The sequence below is a fragment of the Eptatretus burgeri genome, chromosome 7, assembly GCF_056783735.1.
Source record: "Eptatretus burgeri isolate ZD-2024b chromosome 7, Ebu_testis_v1, whole genome shotgun sequence".
In the NCBI taxonomy this organism is placed as follows: Eukaryota; Metazoa; Chordata; class Myxini; order Myxiniformes; family Myxinidae; genus Eptatretus; species Eptatretus burgeri.
This window is the reverse complement of record NC_140967.1, coordinates 108,760,664-108,768,163: the sequence shown is the minus strand read 5'-3', so window position 1 is coordinate 108,768,163 and position 7,500 is coordinate 108,760,664. Positions and strand designations below refer to the sequence as shown.

Below are 7,500 nucleotides of genomic sequence, written 5' to 3'. Positions count from 1 at the left end.
GAAACCCCAGCCACTTTTCCACGCGGGTTCATACTTGACGAGTAACAGTATCAACGCCGCAACGGCCCCTGCCGGGAAACCCCAGCCACTCTTCCACGTGGGTTCATACTTGACGAGCAACAGTATCAGTGTTACAAAGGTCGTCATGAAAGAGTTACAACGTTTGTGGGAGCTGAGAAACCGGAACCGCGAGATCTTGCCTTGGCACATCAGGGTGCGAGAAGGCAGCTGGTTGGTGGTGGATCGTGATGGGACGAGGGGTCATGCAGATGGGATGGTTGTTGGATGGCTTTTTAGAGGTAATAACCAAACTAAATGAAATCGCAATGCACGACTTTGATTCTTCTACTAGACAAAAGGAAGGGGATCTGACTACACACATACTTAACGACATAACTGACTTTTGGGACATCTGTATGTTGAATGCATATGGTTTCCAGATCCTTAACAATATATATATATATATATATATATATATATATATATATATATATATATATATATATATATATATATATATATATATATATATATATATATAAATATATATATATATATATATATATATATATATATATATATATATATATATTGTTGTGGGCCGGGGGTCGGTGGCGAGAACGACCGCTAGGTGGGGAAGTTTATGCCATCCCCCACCAGACTCCCCGGAATTTATAGGCCGTCGCTCTGGATAACTCCGAAGCCGGCGGGTCGATTAATCGACCGTGAAACACCAATATCTTGATCGCGTGGCATAGGGTGATTTGTTTCGAGCCAAAGTACCAAAGTATCCACGCAATCTTGTCTTCCAGGGATCTATGCCCGCGTAACGCCTGGTTGAACCAGATTTACTCTAACGGCATCGGTGAATTCACACTACCTACTACCGCTTTGCCACCTACCTTTCCAGCTCGTTGCAGTCGAGCGGGTCCTGCCCAGGACGTCCCGGCTATGAGAGACCGATTACTGGGGATAAAACCCTGTCTAAACTCAGACCGGGACCATGCTGAACCAAATAAAGGAAGGACGAAAACGAACTGGGAACATCTCTAATAATTTATTTATAGTGAATAAAAGACAAGAGAAGCGAGACTTAAAGCAAATATTCAATGCAAGTATTTACCATGGGCAAAAACACTTATGCAGTTCTACTTACAAGACAGGCCCAACACACTCAGACACACACACAAATGAAAAGAAAACCCAAGGTTCTTTATTCGACCCTCCAGCCGATGAGTGAGACGAGCTAGTGGTCAGAGTTCGGCTTGTTCCTTGTCGGCGGAGGGAAGGGAGTACTCTGTGATGCGGCACCTGACAAAGGTCGTTGGTCCGACCCCCCGTCACATGTGGGGGACTCGAGGCTCGTGGCGGAGTTCGGGTGGCGAATAATCGCGGTCCACAGAGGGGGGGGTTGGTCAGGGTCGCTCTGTCCTTCCTTGTAGAGGGCTAGCAGAGACACATTCGCCGCCTCGATGGCCCTCTGCTCATCCCTCGTTGCAGCAAAAACCCCTTCGTACAGCAACATAGACCTTTTCTGACCACTCTTCGTAATCGCCCCTCGTAACCACCCCTTCCTAACAGCAAAAACCCCTAAGAACCTCTCAGAACTCTCGTGCAACCCACTAACCACGTTTCAGAGAGTCTCTGGAATTTACGGACCTCCCTCAGTGGGGAGGGGCCTTGGTCAGCACACCTCGCTGTTCGCCTCTAATTGGCCAGGATCCTACAGGCACAGCCTTCCAAGGCGGGGGATTCGGCCATGCACGGAGAAAGCCGCCCCTCCCCTCCACGCGTGTTTGAGGAAGGTGGATGGTGGTGAAGCCACCATTGCGTGTGGAACGTTTGTGAAAGCAGAGGACTGGGACCGTGAGGCCCCCCTCTCAGCAAGTCAAGGTACGAGCAGCCAATGGTGGTGATGGAGCGTGATGGGCAGGTGGTGAGATGTAATAACCTAACTATAAAAAAAATATCACAACGCACATATTCGACTCTCCCACGAGACAAAAGGAAGGGACCTCTCTCACACGTACTTACAGGCATAACTAACTTTGGGACCCGAATGTTGAGTGCACATGGTTTCCAGATTCGTAACAATATGTATATATATATATATATATATATATATATATATATATATATATATATATATATATATATATGCATTGTTTTGAAATTGCAGTTCACTCATAAGAAGAACAGAATGATGAAGTAACCAACATCTTCTAGCAAAGTGAATAGTACATTGAAATTCAATTTCACATTCTTTGCCTTCTGTTTCACAAACCTTTAATGAGGGCTCATCAAATTACACTGGTTTGCAAAAATAAATAAAAATTCTGAGGCAAGCATGTGAATAGGTGTTTCTGACTAATTTTCATATGCTGAATTCAAATTTCTAAACAGTTTTGCTCTAGCACCTCTAGTTTTTGCTTTCACATATCCCTTTTTTTTTGTTATAATGCATGTATTTATAATATAATGTGTTTATTTCATATATTCAAATGGCATATTACAGAACGAAACAAAACATAGACACAGAACACTGACAGAACTAAATATTACTATTACTTGAATATAAGCATATTATACACATCATAGTACTACAGACTGTCAGAAGTGAGTTTTTTTGGAGGATCTGGTGTACTTTGCCTTCGGGATGTCGCGCAGGAGCATCCAGCATTAGTTCCCCATCATGCCGGGGTTCCACTTGCCTTGGTAGTTGCTCTCCATCTCAGTAATATCTTGGTGTAACCTTTCCCCATGTTCGTCATTTACTGCTCCAAGGTTCGGGGGGGAAGAAGTTGAGGTGAGAGTGGAGAAAGTGAATCTTGAGAGACATTCGGCACCCCATATCCTGATAAGCCTGCAACAACTTCTCGACACGCATTTGGTAATCTAGTGCCCGTGAGTTACCAAGGAAGCCATGGCAGACTGACTTAAATGCTTCCCATGCTCTCAGTTCCTTCAAGGTAAGCTTCTCCTCGAATACCTCATCCTTCAGCACCTCCCTGATCTGAGGTCCGACGAAGATGCCCTCCTTGAGCTTAGCAGAACTGAGACCTGCGAACAGAGTGCACAGGTGTTGGAAGGCAGCGTCATCCTTGTCCATGGCCTTCACGAAATTCTTCATGAGGCCCAGCTTGATATGAAGAGGGGGAAGAAGCACCTTGTTCATGTCCACCAGAGGATTTTCTTGGACACTGTGTTCCCCAGGCACGAAAGTGCTCCTCGACCCCCAGTCCTTCTGCGTGTAGTGCTTAGACACAGCCCAACTGTCCCAGAGACAGAGAAAGCAGCAGTACTTCGTGAAGCCCACTTGCATACCCATAAGGAGCCCAATGACCTTGAGGTCCCCACAGAGGATCCACTGGTGCTGCTGGTACTTGACAGCTTCCAGAAGGAGCTCCATATTGTCATATGACTCCTTCAAATGAACTGAGTGGCCAATGGGAATAATTACCCCAGCATTCCCATTAAATGATTCTTCTATCGTATAAAATAAAAATTAAAAACCCAGCTACTTTGTACAAAAGTATCATCCGACCGGATAATTGTGGAGCAGCACTCACCACCCTCTCTCACCACCGGTAAGCTACTGGCGTTCCCAGCCCAACAATGCACATGTTTGACCTATTGAGTTTTTTGGATGACGCAAGTAGCGTCATCGGCTTGCCAAAGTGTTAATTTGAGTTGAGCATCCCTAAATTAGTCTAAAACACCTATGTATGCAGTGTATTACTGAAATATTTTGATATTTTTGGGTCTAGGGCTATATGTATACATGTACATACATGTATATATTTATATCTCAAAAAATAGAGGTGATGAGTGAAAATAGATTTCGTATCTGAAATCAGCACCCCAAAATTAGGTTAGAACACCTATTTTCATGCGTGCCTGCATTTCTTTGTAAACCAGTGTTATTATGGATGCATTTTGGGGGTTAATGGGATGCATTAAATATATTTATGAATCGTGGTTGTGTATGTACAGTGCTAATAGAAAGTCTACACCCCCTTTCATAATTTTCACCTTTTGTTGCCTTATAGCCTGGAATTATATCCCATTAAATCAGACTTTTTCCACCTTTATTTACACATTGTAACCCAAAACTTCCAAGTGAAAAACAAATTATACAAATTTCAGAAAATTAATTAAAAATACAAAACTTCAATATCTTGGTTGGACAAGTGTCTACCCCCCTTTTTCAGCGTGCCCCACAGGAAACCAGGACATTTGAGATTTTGAGATTTATTTTGCCGTATTTTACCATATCAATAAACTAACATGAATTTTCAGCGTCCCACAGAAAGCACTTTGAACACTACATCTAACGTTTGCTTTTGTTTTGTTTGAAAAGAAAGTGCATCTTTGTTTTACACTACATCTAAGTTTGATTTTGTTTTGTTTTAAATAAACTGTACCAAATTTCCTGGTTTTCTGTCGGGCACACTGTAGTAGCAATTGTAAATTAGCTGAGGTGTAACCAATCACCTTCAAAATCACATACCAAGTTAATTGGCTTCCACCTGTGTTAAATTGTAATGATTCTAATTATTTTAGGATAAAATCAGCTGTTCCTGTAGGTTTCCTCTGCTGGTAGTACATTTCAAAGCAAAGACTCAACCATGAGAACAAAGGAGCTTCCAAAATACCCCCCGGATAAAGCTGTGGAAAGACCCCCGATCATGGGATTGGTATAACAATATTTCAAAGGCCTTGAATATTCCTTGGATAACAGTCAAGACAATCATTAAGACGTGAAAAGCGTATGGTACCACCAAGATCTTGCCTCGATTCAGCCGTCCCTCCAAACTGGATGACCAAGCAAAGAAGAGACTCAGAGAGGCCACCAAGAGGCCAATGGCAACTTTGACAGAGCTACAGTCCTTTATGGCGAAGACTTGTCACTGTGTGCATGTGACAACAATATCCCAAGCACTCCACAAGTCTGGCCTGAAGGGTGGGGTGCAAGAAGGAAGCCATGACTCAAAAAAGCCCACCTTGATTCCTATTTGAGGTATGCAAAAAAACACTCTGGAGATTCTGAAGCCATGTGGCAAGAAGTTTTGTGGTCTGAGGAAAGCAAGTTGGAACTTTTTGGCCGAAATGCAAAACGTTACGTTTGGTGTAAACCCAGCACAGCACATCACCCAAAGAACACTGTCCCTTCTATGAAGAATCGTGGTGACAGCATCATGTTATGGGGATGTTCCTCATCAGCAGGGACTGGGGCACTTGTCTGGATAGAAGGGAAAACAGATGGAGTAAAATACAGAAAAATCTGAGAAGAAAACCCGATGCCCTCTGCAAGAAAGCTGAAATTGGGACGGAAGTTCACATTTCAGCATGACAACGACCCGAAGCACACAGCCAAAGCTACACTGGAGTGGCTAAATAACAAAAAGATAAATGTCCTTGAGTGGCCCAGTCAGAGCTCCAACATAAATCCAATCTAAAATCTGAGGCATGACTTGAAGATTGCTGTCCATCAACGCTCTCCACACAACTTGACTGAGCTTGAACAGTTTTGTACAGAAGAATGGGCAAATACAGGGTGTTTCAAAAAGTGATGCAACATTAAATGTTTATTTACAAAGAAACAGAAACCTCTGGAATGTGAACCAAACATTTCTTTAAAACTTACGATGTGGTATTTTCTATCACTGATTGCTATTTCAGGAAGTAACTGCTTGCGTTAATGAGAGCCCAAGGTATGAAATTGGCATTTACACAAAATCCTTGTAATTGACGTTCTCGGTCTGTGCCCCTCTGCGGTTCGGACAGGCATTGATCCTGACTCCACAGTTCTGTCCATCTTTCCTGTCAGTCTCATGTGGCACTGCCTGGAGGTAGTCTGACACCTACTGCTTCAGATGATCCAGTGTGGCAGGATGGTTGGTATCCATCCTGTCACTGAGCCAATTGCACATATCAAGTCTCCTTATCATGTCATCTTGACTCAGTTTATGCCTAATTTTGATGATGTGTGGGAAAAGCTTCAGTTCCTGAGTGAGGATACGCCAGACTGATGTTGCTTTGATGCCGAGCTCCCGGGAGTGCCGGCGGTGGGACTTCTTGGGACTGTCCACTGCAGAATCCCGCACAGCGTCGATGTTGGCTTGGCTCTTGGTTACTGATGCTGGCCTGCCACTGTTGCCCTTGCTCTGGTTGTGCACTGTATCCTTGTGCTCAAAAGGTTTCGCAATACGTTGAATAGCACAATTTGTGTGTCCATCACGTGTTCTGAGGTCATATTCCCGGTGCAACCTCTAGTGGGTGCATACACATGATTTAGTGTCACCCCACAGAGCCACCACTTTTGTCTTCTGCTTCACTGTCAATGGCATAGTTGAGCTACGAAGCTCAAAATCCCACGGAATAAATACCACGATAACACCACCAAACCCATTGAGCTACTCTGGCTGACTTACTGCTGCTTCCTGATATGGAACGAAAGAATGTGGACGATGTCAACGTCTCTTCGGGTTTACCATGGAATCCCAGGTGACGTGTCAACCCTCAGACCGACGCCTGCAGCCCTAACAGTCTTGTTCAAGGCATCTTTTCACCACCATCTCAGATCGTCTCAAATCCAAAACCATGGTATTTTCTCTCCTCATTAACCCCGCCCCTCCCCCTCCTCCAAATCCCTCTCCTTCCAAATTCCCAGTTTTCCCTCCTGGAGTTTCTTTCGGTATCCATCTTATCTACCCATGCATCCTCTCCTGCCCTTTCCCCCCACACCAATTGTTTGTCCAAGTACCCCTCTGTCTTGGCCTTCGACACTGCTGTTGGTGTTCAATCCCCCCCCCCCTCCACCTCGCTACTGCTCCGTTTGTGTGTCTCTTCTGTTCCTTTTGCATCCTGTTTTTGTCTATTTTGTCCTGAACTGTTCAGTGTACTAGCTCTTCCACGAGCCTTGACTATGTTTAAAAAAAAAAAACACCCTGAAAAGGAAAACGGCATCGGTCAAAAAACAAAGAAATGGCATGAAGTCAAAGTTGTATCAATCTTTTTGAAACACACTGTATTTCCCAATCAAGGTGTGCAAAGTAGATGGAGACCGATCCCAACAGACTCACAGCTGTAATTGCTGTCAAAGGTGCTTCCACCAAGTATTAACTCAGGGGGGTGGACACTCATCCCAACAAGATATTCTAGTTCTATATTTTTAATCAATTTTCTGAAATTTGTTAAATTTGTTTTTCACTTGTAAGTTGTGGGTTACGATGTGTAAATAAAGGTGGAAAAAGTCTGATTTAATGTAATTTAATTCCAGGCTATAAGGCAACAAAAGGTGAAAATTTTGAAAGGAGGTGTGGACTTTCCATCGGCACTGTATGTACTGTATGTATGCATGCTGCCTGCTGGGACTTATTTTGATGTGATGCCATATACACGGTTAGAGGCTTGAAAGGACTTTTTCTGCTCCAGCAGAGGGTAGGGGGTACTGTGTTGTGCCGATGATCCCCAAAAAGTGTGAAACGTTCACCGCTG

The 7,500-nt window shown here is 43.8% G+C and overlaps 1 protein-coding gene across 1 annotated transcript in view; it reads left to right on the top strand.

The window, feature by feature from the left end:
- The window catches only part of PIEZO2 (piezo type mechanosensitive ion channel component 2), a 343,960-nt gene that overhangs the window by 204,702 nt on the left and 131,758 nt on the right, over positions 1 to 7,500 (top strand). The gene's annotated exons all lie outside the window — the stretch shown is intronic.